The following is a 19,062-nucleotide window of genomic DNA, read 5'->3' on the forward strand; positions in this document are numbered from 1 at the left end:
TGTGTATACATCTATCAGGAAGTGTAATTCCTCCCTTCCTCCTCCGGAGGAGGAAGAGGATCTTGTCTTCCAGGGATTTGTAGGATGTCAAAAGCACGCTCACATACATTGGCCAGGAATCAAACCCAGGTCAACTGCTTGGAGGGCAGCTATGCTCACCACTATACCACCAACACTACAGGCTGAAGCCAGCCTAGCTGGCCTGGGAAGGATGAAAAGCTAGGTGGCCATGCAACCATTCCTGCTAACCTAAAGCTTACTTGTGTCTTACAACACATTGGCTTAAGACTTTACCAAATCCAATGCTCCAATATGGGGAAGCTTCTCTGTTTGCTGTTTTTTTTTTTGTTTTTGTTTTTTAAAGTCTTGCATGGGTTTTCTCTGGGCACACCAGTTTCCTCCCACATCCCAAAAAACATACAGATGAGTTAATTGGCTTCCCTCGATACATACATAGACATATGACTATGGTAAGTATTGTGAGCCCCTCTGAGCGACAGTTAAAAGACATGACAATATATACGCTAAAGCACTGTAGAAGATGTTGGTGCTATAATAATAATATTATCATCCCGTGTCTGTTTTTCAGTTTAATCTACTACTAATATCTATGGGACATTGTAGCAGACCCCACAGCAGAGCTCACTGATAACAGACTCTTCAGCTGCTCCTACCCATTTGCCAGGCAAATTCCAATCCTTCCTGAACGGACCAAAGATTGTCCAAGGATTGTTATATAGAGATATATATAGAAAAAAATAACAGTTTGTACAGGTAATAATAAATCCCCCCCCCCCCCCCCCCCCACACCTTTCATTTTTAAAGACAATACCAGTCCGGGTGGAGCCGTGTTAACCTGCACTTAAATTCATTTTTTTCAAAGGTAGTTTGTGCTATTGTCTCATGCATGATGCTAGTTCCTGATTGTTTTGAGTGAAGTGGCTCTTTATCATTTGGAGTGAATGCAAACAGTCTTAAAGAGCCTAAGCATTTTTTTGAATCCACTATTCAAATAAAAGCAAATAAGAATATGTGAAATCTCTAGAAACACACACACACCACACGTGCACACACAGACACACCACACGCACACACACACACACACACACTATATTGTTGCTCAGGAGGTAATCACCACCAGTAATCCATTTTGCTAATGCACGGAAAATTACAGACAGGAAGGAAATGTGTTTAGTACTAAGTAACCAGCTTTCACAGTCTTTTACACAATTGCATCACATTTAGGACATGTATTAATTCCATCTTAAGGTTTTATATCATTTATATTATAGCAGGTCTCCTGGGAAAAACAAAAGAGAACGTTCCATGCTGGCTCACAATAGCATGCAGAAAATACCACAGTCGACACCACTATATAAAGCTACTCTGTGTTTTTCAGCTACTCAGTTCAGGGATCTGAGGAGGATTCATTGAATAGTAGTGCAGGACGTGGGAAAAGTAACGCAAATGTGTTTCATGCAACAGCAGAGAAAAACATGTTTTCATTGTTACAAGTAGTGGAAAACATTGAGAGGAGGGGAAAAAAAGGTTATAAATAACATACCTGAAGCTAACTGCAGCTTCCGAGTTGATTATTGTGACCAGGATTTTCTTGTTTGATTGTCAGATGAAAGGTTATAACCTCATCTCTGTGGCAACATGTATTTTAGTCTTCCTACACTGTACATCAAATGCATGATACACGGCAAGATGTCAATCCTGCCTTCACCACTGACATCTGTATTAAATATGTATATGAGCAGCTAACAAGGTGCATAATGTGAAGGTGGGACTGAAAAAAAAAAACAACATAAAGCTGCATAGCATTTTGCCAGTTTAAAGTTCTTTATATTTACAGTATTTAATTGGTTATTTTATTACTTTCCAGATCCTCCTCTGTTTCTAGAGTTGGAGTTACATTATATCCCTCAAAGACTGAGACCCTAAGCTGAACCTAAAAACAAAAAATCGATACTTACCTATGAAGAGGGAAGCCTTTGGATCCTCCAGAGGCTTACCATGTCCAGCTGGAGACCACCGGTGCTGCCCGAGACCCCCTTTATGATCATGACTAGTGATGGCACAAACTGTTCACCTGAAAACATTTCACCATCTAGCTACTTCCAGGTGAATGAGCTGCGGCAGTAGCATGCAGGCGCTCACCATGTAGCTACTTCCAGCTCGGTGAACTGCGGTAGTAGAAGCTTTATTGCATGCCCGCTGCCGGGGAGCTCTGTGCATGTGCACTATGTATGTAGTCGCAACTAAATAGTGTGCATGTGCATAGCGCTTCTGGCTGTGGGCACGTGATACCTCGTCTGCGTGAAACGGCTATGCCGGCAGAGTAGCATGGAGCTGCTTGTGTACAAGTGGCTCTGGCATACTGCACAGGCATGGCCTTATTAACTAGTGATGCTTATTCGGATTTCCTGGAATTGAAATTTCCGAATTTCCGGATGGAAATCTGAATTTCCGAACGGAACTCAGAAAATGGAAAACGGAACTCGGAAATCGGATTTCTGCAGAAATACTGCATTACTGCAATTCGGTAATTTTAGCCCAATCACAGAACTCGAAATCAATGGACCAATCAGAGAATACAGAAACAACTCGAAAGTATTTGGCCAATCAGAGAATATAAAAAAAAGAGGGAAAAAAACACTACTTGGAAATCCAAAACCGATCGGAAATCAGATTTCTGTATAAATACCTCATTACCACAACTCGGTAATTTTAGCCCAATCACAGAACTTGGAAGCAATGGACCAATCAGAGAATGCAGTCAACTCGGAAGTATTTGGCCAATCAGAGAGTGCAAGAAATGACCAAAAACCCACTACACAGAAATCCGAACTCGGAAATCGGAAACCGATCGGAAATCCGTGAAATCGGTAATCGGCATTGGTGGAAATCAGAATTTTTGCAGAATCGAAAATCGACATTTCCGACTATCTCTAGTATTAACACAGTCACAGTATGGCTGTGCTTGTGTATGAAAAAAAAGTGCAGCCATGTAACTGGGGGTCCTCACGTGACAACTCCATTTCCTCCAAAATGTTATCTCGTATTCAGTGTCCAGCTTTCCCAGCGCATCCTCATAAGTTTGCCTCAGGCAGCAAAAAGTTTAGAATGGGCCCTGAGCATTCCTAAATGGTGTAAACTGCTTAAAGGGAACCTTAACTGAGAGGGTTATGGATGCTTCCTTTTAAGCTGATCTCTTTGGCTGCAGTAGTGGCTGAATTACACTCCTGAAACAAGCATGCAGCTAATCCAGTCTGACTTTAGTTAGAGCATCTTATCTGCATGCTTGTTGAGGAGCTGTGGCTAAAAGTACTAGAGACACAGGATCAGCAGGAGAGTCAGGCACCTGGTATTATCTTAAAAGTAAAAATTCATTTACTTCTCAGTTTAGGTTCTCTTTAATCCCTCGTTCACATTATGAGTGTTTGCATTTTTTTAAAGTGCTGGCTTGTGCAATGATTCACTATGACAGTGTTCACATGTGCGCTTTTCGATTTTACTAAAATCGCAAACGCACTACATGTATCATTTTCTGAGCGCTTTGGCTTAATTGTATTTATTCATTTCCGGGTTAAAGAGTTCACTTCCTGACTGACATCAAGAAGTGAAAAAAAAAAACATAGCTGAGCAAAAGCGCTTATAAAAGCACTTTTCTAAGTGTAAATCGCAGGGAAAAGCTTATCAAAAATCACAGCATAAATTGCTCAGTGCTTGCGATAGCGCTGGTGATTTATAATGTGAACAAGGCCTTAAAGCGGATCCGAGATGAAAAACTAACTATAACAAGTAAGTTGTCTATATATCTCATCTAAAGTTTAGATAGTTGACATAGCAAATCTAGCTGCAAACAGTTTCAATAGTTTATGATTATTTATTCCTGTGATACAATGAGGGCAGTCGTGTTCTGTTTGTCACAGTCTGAGGGATGGAGATGCTATCAGCTTGCCTGTGTGTAATGTGACAAATTCAGTCCCCTCTCCTCTTCCCTCCTCCTCTCTGCCTCTGAAATCTCTGGCTAGTAACCTCCTCCTCCTTCTGCCCAGACTGAGCTCCCATAAGCCCTTGCTACAGTGCCTAGGCACTCTAAAAAGCTGTGTGCGAGGCTTGTTTAGTTTATAGGGAATTAGAGTATTAAAAAAAATCAAAAAAGTATTTGGCTTGAGGAATGCCCTATAAACTATATGAAAGGAACACAATCATGCAATGAGTAAAAGTTCATCTCGGATCCACTTTAAGGAGGTTTTTTTCACACTATTTGATGGTGGGATGTAAGGCCTCCTTCTTCCGGACCTCAGCTCACCTCTCCTATGTTCTCTCATTTCACCTCTGTGGGATGCTCTGAGTGAGTTAGAGAAAATTAAGCACCTGAGACACAAGGGAATTATATAAAACAGCCAGATAAGATTTTAGGTAAAGCAAGAGAGCATTATCTCTGACCTGCTGCATTTAGGGATAGACAGTAAATGATGTCCAGCAGGCCATGTATAAAGACTGTATGCGATAACTTAAAGATAAAATACCAATCAACAGCAGGCTAATACATTTCAGACTGTCCACATTCGAAATCTGTACTGCCCCATTTCCACCACCAGGTGTATACTTCCAATGACACCTGACGCAGTTTAGAAATTGCCCTTTAAAAATAATGTATATGTGACAGCTGCCCTTTCATTATCATCTTTATAAAGCTTAGTGCTCTGTGCAGACATTGGAATGAGAAATATTGATCTTAATAATTATATTGTTACTTACTTATGTTTTCCTATTTATATCAGCCAAATATTCATAGAAAGCTGTAGCTCTGTGATATTGCCGATCAATATAAAGTCTGCAATTATGTGCAGCTGCTTTGCCATTTCTTGTACGGTACAGTTGTAGTCTCCTTTTGTCTGCTTTGCTCAAAGTCAGCTTTCCCGGTCATGGAGCTCCAGCACTATTATATCCCTCCAATCAGTATGCTATTGGTCTGCTTGCACATCTAGTACAAATCAATAGCCTTGGTCTAATAAATCTTCAACAATCTCTAACAAGACCGTCTATCAAAGCAATACAAATGGCACTCTTAGTGTATCAAACTTAAAAAAGAAAAAAAAATTGCCCCCAAGGGACCCATTTGAAAACTGATTTTGAACGGTGTATAAAAGGCAAAAATCTATGCTATTGTAGAAATACCTATATGAATTTTCTGTTCTAAATAACACTTCTTTCTCCTTAGCTAGTACAAGAAAGAAAGAACAAAAAATCCTTTCAGTGACACACTATATTCTAAGAGATGAATGATAATAAACACTTCTCACTCACATTATTATATCATTAGCTGCTGGGGTTGATTTACTAAGGCTGCTTAGAGAACACCCATGCCCCACGTGCTTTAGGCTTCACTGTGAATGGGACTGAGAGCAGAGGGCGCAAACTAAATTGTGACTTTAAGGCCTCTTACTGATATCCATTCCCAGGAGGTAAAAAAAAAATCTGACAGCCTTTCGAGAGTAGTGGAAAGTGGTGGAAATCGGAAATTGTTTAGCTTGTTTTTAGCTTGCTCTAACAATCTACAGATTGTACTATGAAGCAATACTCAATAAAGACCTAATACTTAAAGGATTCTCAAGCCTATGCTATGTTAAAAATGGTGGCTACTGTGATGCGTGGGTATGAGTCCTGACGCGTACTGCTCCTCCCAATCACACCCATGTCTCTCTATTCTGCTGCAAAAGTTCCCATTAGGATCCGCAACTTGGCGAAGTCACCTACATTTAACCCAGACATAGTGACCTGCACATGTGCAATATGTCCGATCCACCCCCTTGTACTTCAGCCTGGATGGTGTAATGGGAGCACAAGAGCTACTGGGGTGCAGTCCTTAAAGGGAACCTTAACTGCCGTGGAAAAATAAATTCACTTACCTGGGGGCTTTCCCAAGCCTCCTGCAGCCGTCCTGTGCCCGCGCCGGTCCTTCGGTGCCCTCCGGTCTCCCTCCGCCGCTAAGTTTCGTTTTCGGACGACTGCCAGTCGTCCTCGGGCCACTTCCGCATTCCTCGTCGTAAACTGCAATAAAGCGCGTCCGCATGACGCGTTTGTCGTCATGCACTTGACGCGTTTGGCGTCATGCGGACGCGCTTTACTGCAGTTTACGACGAGGAATGCGGAAGTGGCCCGAGGATGACTGGCAGTCGTCCGAAAACGAAACTTAGCGGCGGAGGGAGACCGGAGGGCACCGAAGGACCGGCGCGGGCACAGGACGGCTGCAGGAGGCTTGGGAAAGCCCCCAGGTAAGTGAATTTATTTTTCCACGGCAGTTAAGGTTCCCTTTAACCACTTAAGCCCGAAGGGTTGAACTTTTTTTTACATCCGAGCAACTTTCACCTCCCATTCATTTGCCAATAACTTTATCACTACTCATCACAATGAACTGATCTATATCTTGTTTTTTCCGCCACCAATTAGGCTTTCTGTGGGTGGTACATTTTGCTAAGAGCCACTTTACTGTAAATGCATTTTAACAGGAAGAATAAGAAAAAAACTGAACAAATTCATTATTTCTCAGTTTTCAGCCATTATAGTTTTAAAATAATACATGCCTCCATAATTAAAACTCACGTATTGTATTTGCCCATATGCCCCGGGTATTACACCGTTAAAATTATGTCCCTATCACAATGTATGACGACAATATTTTATTTGGAAATAAAGGTGCATTTTTTCAATTTGCGTCCAACACTATTTAGAAGCCCATAATTTATTAAATCATATTGATATACTCCTTTGACATGCATATTTAAAAAGTTCAGACCCTTAGATAACTATTTATGTTTTTTTTTTTTTTTATTATTATTGTAATTTTTTTTTTTAATTTAAACTTGTATGTGGGTATTTTTTGGTGTGGGAGGTAAACAGGGAATTGTAAATGTTTGTAAATGTATTTTATTCGGTGTTAAGTGTTTTTGGTGTACTTAGCTATTTGGCCACAAAATGGCCACAATCAAAAAGTCCTGGGAGTGATCGATCTCGCTCCCAGGCAGAAGAAAGGAGACCAGAGCTCAGAAAAGCCGCAGCGTCTGAAGAAACGCTGTCGGCTTTTCTCCGGGGGGGTCCGATCAGCGAAAGGGATTTATAATCCCTTTCACTTATCGGTGGGCTAGCGGCCAGCAGCGGTGGCATGCACGGGGGGCGCGGGAGTGCGCGCAGCCTAACTGGACAAAAATTTTCGTCCAGTTAGGCTTAAAGAAAACCTGAACTGAACATAAAAAGTCAAAATAAACATACACAAGTCATACTTACCTCCTGTGTAGTCTACTCCTCAATCTATTTTTCCTCTCCTGCGTCCTGTTTGTCCACTGTGATCAATGGAATTCTCAGTCCTCAGTCCTGAAAATGGCCATTACTCCATAACAGCTTTCTGGTCAGCACACAGTTAAACTGTAACATCGCTCACTTGAGCCATAGGGAAACATGGACACATCAGTTCTCCTCTCAGCTGTAACTGACAGCAACTGATATTTTACTGACAGCAACTGATATATTTCAGTTCTGACAAAATATTGTCAGAACTGGAAGTGATTATTGTCAGAAGAAAATGGTGAGCTTCTGAGAGGAACTGATGGCAAGGTAACTATGTAATGTTCATTTGAAGTTACCTCATGTGTTTATTTTAAATAATTTTACTCAGTACAGGTTCTCTTTAAGTGGTTAAGTCTACATTTTTACCTGGATTTTCTCAAAATATACATTTTTGTGAAAATAAAAAATATTGACATCAGTGCATTTGAAAATAAAAAAAGTATTTTCACATGCATGCATCATGAACATACTCCACCCAACCTCCCTACTAGTAGCTGGAAGCAGACAGTCCTTAGTCTTTCAAGTAAAACTCTTTAAACATAATGTATACCAGGTTCTTCAGGTTTGGCAGATGAGGTGCAGGTTGGGCTATGCTGCATGGATGTTCAGTTTACTTGGCTCTCACTGAAGCTCAGTACACATGCTGACAGTATTATAAAGCTGCCAAGAATCAACTGTCATCATCCGTTCCTGGTTATTTTAGTTTCATTTTATTATTGAAAAATAGGCATGCAACAAACATATCAACATCCAGATATGACACATAAAATGTTCCCAATATGGATATCTAATATGAGCTTGCATCAAGTCATGGCAGCTACCAACAACAAACATGTCAGGTTTTCCTAGAGCATCCCAGCATGTGCATGTAAAAAGGTGCTGCAGTAATTTGGGTGCTGAGGATGCCTGTCTTTGCAACATCTGCTGCTATTTACCACTAAACCGAACCCTCTTCTCACACTAACCCTCTCTCTAGAGATGCCTAACTCTAACCTACCCCTCTGCTGCAATCTCTGCCGATATCAGTGCTGCCTTTGCTGCTAAAAATAAAAAATCCCTCTGAGATATAACTACTGCTAGTTTCCTATTGCCTCAAGTAACTATTGTCCCCTCTACCTGTATTATCCCAAACGGTGCCCAGTCCAGGGTATAAGGTATAAAGTTCAACAGATTTTTAGTTGGGAAATACAGTTGGATCTATGCCAGGAAGATTTTATTACTGGACATTTCCAAAAACAGTGTATAAAGTCTGTCTGCGTACTAAATATGTAAAATAAGAATGATGATGAATGTGAAATTGTTCTGAGCATTGTCTTGTTTACTGGTGGCTTAAAGTGGATCTGAGATAAACTTTTATTCATTGCATAATTGTGTTCCTTTCATATAGTTTATAGGGCATCCCTGAAGCCAAATACTTTTTTTTGTTTTTGTTTTCTCCAGTGCCTTGGCACTCTCAGACCCCTGTAGCAAGGGTTTATGGGAGCTTAGCTTGTGCAGGAGAAGGTGTTACTAGCCAGATATTTCAGAGGCAAAGGGGAGAAGGGAGGAAGAGAGGGGAGTGAAGTTTTCACAGATTGAGGGCTGGAGATGCAGTGCAGCTTGCCTGTGTGTAAAGCAGAACATGGCTGCTCTCATTGTATCACAGGAAGAATTAATCATAATCTGTTGAAGCTGATAGCAGCTAGATTTGCTGTGTAAACCATCTAAACTTTAGATAAGATATATAGACAGGTTACTTATTATAGTTAGCTTTTCATCTCAGATCCACTTTAAAAGGAGTTTTATTGATAAGATGTGAAAATATCACGTGAATCATATCAAACCACTGAGAGAGATGATTTATAAAAGGTTAGTAAATTGGTAGTTGTGCAATGTGTAAATACACCTCTTGCAAGAGTTTTTCAAAGGGCATTCAATATTGAACAGATATATGAAAAGTTATCACTATCAGTATGTACGTGCAAGCACAATGTTATTAGCCACTAGTGTTGGTTTTCGCGTCTAGGTTTCCTTATTTAGAAAGCCAGATAAAGTTGCACACAGCAGTTTCACATCATTACAAGTTGAGAGAGTCATGAGGTTGTGTTTAGTGTTGCACGTCACATGACTAGTGCTTCCTCCTTCCTGGCTTGGAAGGAGGAAACATTGAAGTCATGATGTGAAGTGTGACATGGGACTGAACTACTGTGCACGGCATTATCCAGGTTTTCAAATAAGGAAACTTGAATTCAGACAACAACACTAATAGCCACTAGCAGACTAAAAAGAGTTTCAAAGGACCACAAACAACTTTACCTTTAAGTATAGGAAGCTAGGAAGAGCATTGAAATGTGTGTGAATGACTTTTATATATTCAATTTCTGTATCTTACTGAGTTGTTTTTTGTTTTTTGTTTTTTTTAATAAATGTAAGATGGGTCCATAGTTATGTGCACCCATAAATAAACATAAACACAACTATAAGAATAAAAATCATGGCAGGTTTAGGGTGTAAATTATTCACTCAACTTAGAATATAAAATGGTTAAAAACAGGAAGAGGATTTTCATAAGAACCATTAATTCCTTCAAAGCTAACATGCCAGTACATTTATTTATTTCAACCTGCTTGATTGTAGAAGAAAAGCAAGTGCAGATAACCAACCACTCAGGGAAGGCAAAAGAAAGAAACAACATCATGTAAAACCAAAATGGTCTGCTAAATACTATTTGCAGATCAAACACAAAATAATTACTTTGTCTTCCATGCCATACATCAATATAATAAATCTCTTTTCTGAATTAATTTACCCTAAACTACTTGTCAACATAATTATTTTTACGGGAAACTTGTATAAATGCAATTAGCCTGGTTGACCTTTACTTTCAGTTGTAGTGGTATTCTATTGTTCCATGTTGTAGATTGCTTCCGAGGTTAAATAATGTGGTTTGAAATGCTTCAGATATGAAATACAGAATATAATAAGTTGTATAAATTAGTTTCTGTAGCGCAATATTGTTTGACACCTTGAAGGTTTAGAAAAGAGTGGCAGATGATCGGAAATCGAGATTTATCTTCTCTCTCTTTCAAAAATATTATATTCTTCTGCCTTATGAGAGTAAGATTCCTTTGGGGAAAAATAAAAAGATATTTGAGAGAAATCCGTAAACTGAGGTCTTCTGGACCCATCCAACATGGTTAGCCACAGTGGCCATAATTTACAGCGTGACTAGAATTAACTTTCCTTCATTCTTTGCCTTTGCTAGATCATTCTTTCCCCATAGGAATTCTGACTTCCCCTGACTTCCCTCACCTATACTCTTTTCATACTTAGGGCTTGATTCACAAAAGAGTGCTAAGGCAGGGGTCACACTTACCGGCTTTCGTACGCGTTTTCTGCACAGAAAAACTGACTTCAACTGAGAACTCATGTTAATCAATAAGCAAGGTCACACTTAAATGCAGATTTTGCATGCAGAAAAAAACCTGACATCTTGCGCAATTTGTCAGTTTTCTCTATAAATAACATTAGGTTCTGTAAGACAGGGGTCACATTTGTCTTTCAGTTTTCTGCAAAGTGTAGAAACTGAAAGACAAGTATGACCCCTGCCTAACTGTTAGCACGGGCGTTTTCGCGCGAATTTTCGCATTGCGTGCGATCACGAATTTTCGTGCGAATCGATATCGTTTTCACGCGCAAACGCAAATTTTCATGCAAAATCGATAGCATTTTCGCGTGAAAATTCGAGTTTCCGCGCGAAAACGATATCGATTCGCGTGAAAATTCACGATCGCGCGCGATGCGAAAATTCGCGCGAAAACGCCCGTGCTAACAGTAAGCACGCTTTTGTGAATCAAGCCCTTAGTGTATGTGCGTGCGTGTGTGCTTAAAAAAAAAAACAGATTGAATTGGATACAAAACAGGATTAAGCAAATTCAGTTATTTCTAGTGGCTATGGGATATTGTACTTTGCACATTGTTCTTTAAAACCTGAATAAAGAAAATAGGTCAATATCATCCAAGAGAATCTTTAACAGTTTATAGAAGTTTTTATCTTCCCCTCAGCAATGTGTTCATTAGCAAAATTTGCCGTAAGCTGTAGATCTTTTCATGATTAGACATTTTGATGATTAGATTACTTATTATAAACTTGGCACCACTACATGCCTTGTAGTTGCAAGAATTATTTCCAATTACGCTCCAGTAATCCTATAAGAAAATATTAAGCTAATGATAGAATACTGATAAACATTTATTTGAGACACTTTTTGAATTAATCTAATAAGCATGCTTTGCATATGATATTAAAAAAATAAAATTAGCCAAACATAAACTTCAGGGTTTCCAAGAGAGGCCTGAAGATATAAGCTGGTGTCCTACTGTTGTATGATTTCTAAAGTTAAGACTGAAGCATTAGAAGGAAGTCTGTGCCAAATGTTAAAACAATGACACGCTGAACCTATATCTATAAATAGTTAAATGTAACTATTGCTGTACTTTTTTTTTGTCTGTGATCTCTTATGTAGCTAGCAACCTGCATCCACTACTGCAGTTACGCATGACTGGCCAGTCAAGAAGTTCAGCTTTGGTACTGTGAGCTACATACACATCTCAATCCATCAGCCCCAGTACAAGCAGTTGCCAGCATCGGTTGTTTTACTGGACAACAACACAGCCGATATAAGCAATTAAGGCTTATTGACATACATTGCCCTTGCAGCACATTCTACATGGCAGATTTAGATTTTCCTGGTTATTGTTTCAAACCAATTGAATAGACATAGCAACCAGTTGCTAGTTTCATCGTCATCATAAGGCCTTAGGTGTGCGTCTGGTGGTGCGTAGCTTAATGCATAACCACATGCAAGGTGGCAGGTCGGGATTTGTATAGGCATTGGCTGGATGATCCTTGTTTGTATAACCTTGCGGTGGCAGAGTGAATTAATGGGAAGAGTGCCCTCTCAGTATTGTTTTTAAAGGTGTGTATGACCTCCTTGTCTATAACACTGGACAAAGGATTTTTTTCACAGGGTGAGGATTCTATGCCCCTGACCTTTCCCATGTCACTAAGGCAACCCCAAATTTAAGAATTATGTGGCCTAGTATTGTTCAGGAGAGCCCCAAACTTACAGGCTCCACTCTTTTTGCATGCATGCGCAGTATGCTTTTTTTCTTTCTAGTTTGTATAATTAAAGCTTGCAAGGGTGTTTAAAGCCCACTTGAAATTGTATTATTACTTACCTGTGTCAGGTCCCATGGGAACCTCTGGGTCACCTCAATTGCACCACTTTTAGCTCCAAAATATATGAGACTCAAGTTCCAGTCGTGCCTATTGTGCAAGTACACTTTCATCTGCACGTGCCCACCCACAAATATACTCCCGTTGCCGTTTTCTAATGAATGAACCATGCATGTGCAGAACACTCCCAGCAAAGCAAGCATGATCATACGTACACTGACGGGGCCGTACATGTTCAGTAGGTGCAACTGGAGATCCAGTCCCAGATATTTTGGAGCTGGCAGCGCGGCAATGGAGGGGACCCTGAGGGCTGGAAGAAGTAAAAATCCAATTTTTTGGGCAAGTTCAGAGGTGTTATAAATGTTCTTGCAAGCTTTAAGAATACAAACTGGATTGAAAATCTGCATACTGCACTTGCATGCAAAGAGGGTGAAGCATGTGAGTTTGGGGCTCTCATTCCTGAACAGTACCAGTTCAAATAATTCTTAAATTTGGTGTTGCCCTATTGAAATTGGAAAGGTCAGGGAAGGGGCACACACATTCTCCTAAAGCTTTTCTCAAGCAAAAAGTTTATAATACATATCTACCTATTTTAACATTCAGAAGTGGCATTATTGCCAGCTATTACCGTAGTTAACAGTAACTGTACCCATCACTCAGAGTGTAGCAATGGTTGGCATGTACATAGTTAATTTCTAATGTACTATTGTGGACTAAGGACATGGATGTTAGCATTAGGGTAAAATTATTGTTAGGAATAGGTCAAGGACAAAACTTCATGATAGATAGCATTGTTTGGGAATTTTCCTCAAAGTCATTTTCACATCGAAAAAGCTATTTTCAATTTAGAGAAAATATTTGAAAAAAATACATTGTATTTTCGCAATATGGTTATAGAAAACTAATTTTTCTTTCTGATGCAAGTTGCTAAAAGCACAACATTTTTTTTTTATTTTAGAGTGAAAATTTAAGAAAAATGCTAAAAATCACAAATGATTTTTGATGGCACTTTCTCTCAAAAGTCGAATTTTACATTATTTTTTTGAAAATGTATATGAAAAGAATATTGCATTTTCACTCATCACTGGTAATAGACTAAGAATAAAGTTACGATTAGGTAAGTTAGACAAGTAGGAGTAACTTTAGGGATATTGGAGTAAACCCTTTTGTGCCAATGACTGTTTAATCTCCACAGATAGTTATTGAAATGACTAGCTTTATATTTCTTTTTTTGCTGGGAACAATGCATGCTCCCTCTTCTCACATCACAGCAGACAGGCATGCATTGCCTTAAAGGACTAGTGAACATGCATACATTCTGTTACCTCCACTGTCATCCATTTTACCCTCAATATATTTTTTTAAATTGCACTAAAACATGATTTTTCATTACCTGATGATTTTTATTACCTGACAGGGTTGCTGACAGCAACAATAATTAGCTTCTTCCTTTGGACTCTTCCTTCTGGAAAGATATCTAATAGTCATTACTTGCAGCAACTGTGTGTGCAAAGAAGTGATGACTCCAGGATAATTTGAAAACCTAGAAAACACTAGATAAAGAGTGGGATCCCAGTCCCTTTTAGCAGCTCTGCTGATAGATGAGAAGCCAGGGGCATAACAATAGGGGTTGCAGAGGCTGTGACCGCATCGGGGCCCTTGGGCCATAGGGGTCCCGAAGGGCCCTCCCTAAAATGCAGTATTAGCCCTCTATTGGTCCTATGCTGGTAATAATCACTTCTATAGATACTTTGAATAGTGGTAATCATTAACAAACTGTTCCCCATCCCCTTCTGGCACCTCTGACTCTGTAGTTGCAATTGGCAGGTTTTGGTACGTATCAATTGTTATGTATAGAGTGCTTGGAGGGCCCAATGTAAAACTTGCACCGGGGCCCACAGCTCCTTAGCTACGCCACTGTGAGAAGCTGTTGAAAACTAAAAAAAAAATGCATTTAGTATAAGCCTATGGAAGTTTTTTTTACAATTCCACTATTACATGAATGACTGTGGAAGTAGCAGAAGCCTACACTTTTTGCAATAGAATTCATCTAATTGCAGAAAGATTATCTCTGTCATCAATTGCAGAATACTGCTATTAATCTACTGTATACATTTATTGGTAATTTCCCTTTCATTATAAGAACCCACAAGTGATTTTGTCCCATGGCCCAATTAATTGAAATAAGGTAAACTAAGCATTTCAAGTACTAGCTGCTGCAAGTTCCCAGCAAAAACATCAAGTGATTGGAGGCACACAATATCTCCATTACTACTGCTGGAATACAATACAGGAAGTTCACAAGTTCAATTCTGTGTTTTACCTGATTTCTTTGCCCGGTTGTTTGATCTGTGTTCACTGTCATTGTACAGTAAGTGCCATACATCATTAACACTTTAGAAATGCTAAATTATGCTACCAACAAATGCACCTAAACGTAGACCAGTGAATTGTGTGCATTTATCTTTAAAACAAAATCTAATACTATTTTCCTTTTCCAAAAATTGTATTTCAACACAAAGGGCTTGATTCACGAAAGAGTGCTAACTGTTAGCACGGTCGTTTTCGCGTGAATTTTCGCATTGCGGGCGCTCGTGAATTTTTGCGCGAAACGAAACCGTTTTCGTTTTGCGTGAAAATTCACGAGCGCGCGCGATGCAAAAATTCACGCGAAATCGGCCGTGCTAACAGTTAGCACTCTTTTGTGAATCAAGCCCATACTATTTCTTTCATTTTTCTTTTTCAAATTTGACAATCATTTTCTCTTGGTTTTCTCAAATTTTTACTTTACTAAACCAATACTTCTGGTAAAACTAATTTTCTTTATTAATATTTAGCATTGGTTGTGTTGGGGGAACAATCATCTAAATATAGTCTACTGCTGAAGGTACAGTGTTCCTGTACACTCAGTTTAAGTAAAGACACACAAAGGACTTATGTCTTGGCCTTCATATGACAATAATGTTTTACATGGCACTGCATATTAGCTTACTGAATTATTTCCTTGCTAGCAAAATGCCTTCCATCTGTAGTTTTTAGAAGTCTGCTCTCTAATATGAATATGAAGGTAAATACTCCATTCTCCTCCTCCTTGACCTTTAAGCAGCTTTTGACACAGTAGACCATCCCCTACTCCTCCAGTCCCTCCAGTCCATGGGCATTCACAACCTCGCCCTGACCTGGCTTTCATCCTACCTCTCCAACCGCTCCTTCACAACCTCCTTCAATGAGTCCTCATCCACCCCCAACCACCTCTCGGTGGGAGTCCCCCAAGGCTCGGTCCTTGGCCCCCTACTGTTCTCCCTATACACATCCTTCATTGGCAAGGTTATCCTCCATCAGTTTTAACTATCATCTTTATGCAGATGACACCCAGATCTACCTCCACACCCCTGATATATCCACCACTACCATGGACAAGGTTTCCTGCTGCCTATCAGCCATCTCCTCCTAAATGTCTGCTAGGTTCCTCAAACTAAATCTAGACAAAACGGAATTTATGATCTTCCCACCTCGGCCATCCCTTAACCTCCCAGATGTGTATGTCACTGTTAACCATACTACCATTCGCCCTACCTCTCAAGCCCGCTGTCTGCGTGTCACCCTGGACTCCACACTCTCCGTCACTTCCCACATCTAAAATCTCACAAAGTCCTGCAACTTCCATCTCCGTAACATCTGCAAGATCCGCCCTTTCCTGACCCCTGCCACCACCAAACTCCTCATCCATGCCCTCATAATTTCCCACCTTGACTACTGCACTTACTGCAATGCCCTTCTGTCTGGTCTCCCTATGACCCAAATAGCCCTGCTGCAGTCCATCATGAATGCGGCAGCCAGAACTATCCACTCCTCCCATCGCTCCACCACGGAGGCTCCCCTCTGTGAATGCCTCCACTGGCTTCCTATCCAATCCAGATTCAAGATACTGTGTCTGACCTACAAATCTGTCCACAAAACCTGTCCAACCTACATTTCCGATCTTACTCAGAGGTACACACCTAGCTGCTCACTCCGCTCCTCCAATGAACTTCGTCTGACTGCCCCCCGCATCACCCAGTCCGATGCACGCCTCCAGGACTTCTCAAGAGCTGCTCCAACACTGTGGAACTTCCTACCTCCACCCATTAGGGCAGCCCCCTCCTTCAACATCTTCAAGAAGGCCCTCAAAACTCATCTTTTCGTTCTGGCCTAGCACCCCTCACAAGTGCTCTAAACCCGCAGCTGAACTCTGCTCCCCTACCTTTCGTGTCCCTACCTCTCCCTCTAGATTGTAAGCCTTCGGGCAGGGTCCTCCTCCTTTTGTGTCCTACATGATCATGCACCTGTATTACTGTGCACCCATGCTATGCATTTGAGTGAACTCAACTTGCCTAATCTCCATGTTCCCATCCAGTGACTGACTCAGCATTACCTTGTACTCATACTCTGCTGCGTGATCTGGTTATTCTTGTATTCCTGTATTGTCTTATTGCTGTATGTCACCCCTAAATATTGTCTGTAGCCTAAACTAATGTCCAGCACTGCGTAATATGTTGGCACTTAATAAATACAATAAATAAATAAATAAATAATATGGTGTAATATATCATTAGTGGTAACAACTAGAGTTGCTGTTCACAAAATTTTTTTAATTCATTCTGAATATGGCATTGTTCACATCTAAAACCGAAACCGCTGATGGACGCGTTTTGCCATTTTGAGAGTATTTTTTTCCTCCTCACAGCGCTTACCTGGGCACTACGATTTTGTGTAAAGCACTTTTGCAGAGTGATTTATTTTTTGACTTCCTGACGCAAGTCTGGAAGTGAACTCTTTGACCCGGAAAATAATAAATACAATGGGCTTGATTCACAAAAGAGTGCTAACTGTTAGCACCCCCGTTTTCGCGTGAATTTTCGCATTGCGCGCAAACGCGAATTTTCGCGCGAAAACTATATCGATTTCACTGGAAAATTTTCGTTTGCGCGCGAAAACGTTATCATTTTGCGTGAAAATTTGTGATCGTGCGCAATGCAAAAATTCGCGCGAAAATGGACGTGCTAACAGTTAGCACTCTTTTGTGAATCAAGCCCAATGTATTTATTCTTAAAAGCGCAAACACAATCGCTGCACAAAGCAATTTTGTGACCATTTTGCGTTTTCCCTATACCTTCCATTGTAGTAAAATCACCCTAAAAATGGTACAGGCAGCGCTTTGCTGAGCGGATCAGAAACAAACTGCTCAGATGTGAGCACTGTCATAGGGAATCATTGCCCAAGTGAATTTACAGCGATTTTGAAAATCGCCGGCCCCTAAAAAAACGCAGAACGCCTTAGGTGTGAACAAGCCCCATCAGCTACTTAATTTGGTTTGAGCTGAATCAAAGATCTATGATCAGGTGTTATCCTAGCTGGCACATTCACTAACACTGATATGGCCACTACTGTTTTGACTTTAGCTCAGTTGTAACCAGTTAGAAGCTTTGTTTATATTCATGCAAATTTTGGTGGAGTTAAGAATCAGATTCTTGATTTCGGTGGGGTAAGAAATCAGATTCTGATGATACCAAAATAGCTTGCCCAGTTTGGTTGATCTGTTCTTGAACCAAACTTGGCCCTACTGGAGCAAAACTAGTAAGAACATATAAATTTAAAGCTGGCACGTAAATGTTTATCAAACAATTAAAAATGTATTTATGTAAGCAGAAAAAAACACGTCTAGCTTGCAATAATATGAAACTGATAAAATATGGAGATATATATAAAATATGGAAAAGATGTATTAAAGCGAATAATCCATTCAAAAATAAGGTTAGGTTGGTCAAATTCAACCCCCGCCATATTTCCGCATCACAGCCGGCGGTCTCCGCCGCACGGCTACACGCTAGTGCTCTGCCTGGTCCTTCTATTGCTCATAGACTAAGGGCTACACGCGCGCGCGCCAGGCAACAGGACCTTTATGCATCTAGAAGGGGAGTCAGCTGATCAGGCGATCAGCTGACTCCAGCTATGCTCCAGATTGGCTGAGTGACTGGGGCGGCGCTGTGGAACACTTGCAGTATATATAGGACAGGTCATTCAGTTGCTCCGCATCTGCTGTTGCAAATGCTACGTGTTAGCACTCAGACCTAGTCAGATCCCAAAGTGTGCTAGAACCAGCTGGAGCTGGGGATCCACACTTAGCCAGTTTCTGTTGATAGCTTAAAGTACTAATTGAATTATATTATTTGTTATGACCTTCTGCTAGTTTGACTACTCTTCTGTTTAGTGATCCTGTACCTCTGCCTATCTGATATAGTTGCCGACTCTGCCTGAAATACTACTCTGATCTAGCTTTCTGTCTCTGTACCGTATCGGTCCGCTCGTTGCCAAACCTGCTTGTCTGACTCTTCTATCCTCACCAGTGAGCCTAGTCACTGGTGAGGGATTCTCTGCTAGTATCACCTGCCTTTACTGGTGAACACTAGCTGCAGTACTATCTGAATCACCTGCTCCTCAGGTGG

The 19,062-nt window shown here is 40.5% G+C and overlaps 1 protein-coding gene across 12 annotated transcripts in view; it reads right to left on the reverse strand.

Moving 5' to 3' along the window:
• LINGO2 (leucine rich repeat and Ig domain containing 2) overlaps positions 1–19,062 on the reverse strand; it is a 2,118,418-nt gene that overhangs the window by 881,910 nt on the left and 1,217,446 nt on the right. The window contains exon 1 of one of the 12 annotated variants that reach the window (XM_068234758.1): positions 1,565–1,582. The exons of the other annotated variants lie outside the window; for them this stretch is intronic. The gene's annotated coding sequence lies outside the window, so the exon portion shown is untranslated. Of the gene's footprint in view, positions 1–1,564; positions 1,583–19,062 lie in introns of those variants that run through there. 12 annotated transcript variants of the gene reach the window in all.

The sequence above is a fragment of the Hyperolius riggenbachi genome, chromosome 1 (assembly GCF_040937935.1).
Source record: "Hyperolius riggenbachi isolate aHypRig1 chromosome 1, aHypRig1.pri, whole genome shotgun sequence".
Classification (NCBI taxonomy): domain Eukaryota; kingdom Metazoa; phylum Chordata; class Amphibia; order Anura; family Hyperoliidae; genus Hyperolius; species Hyperolius riggenbachi.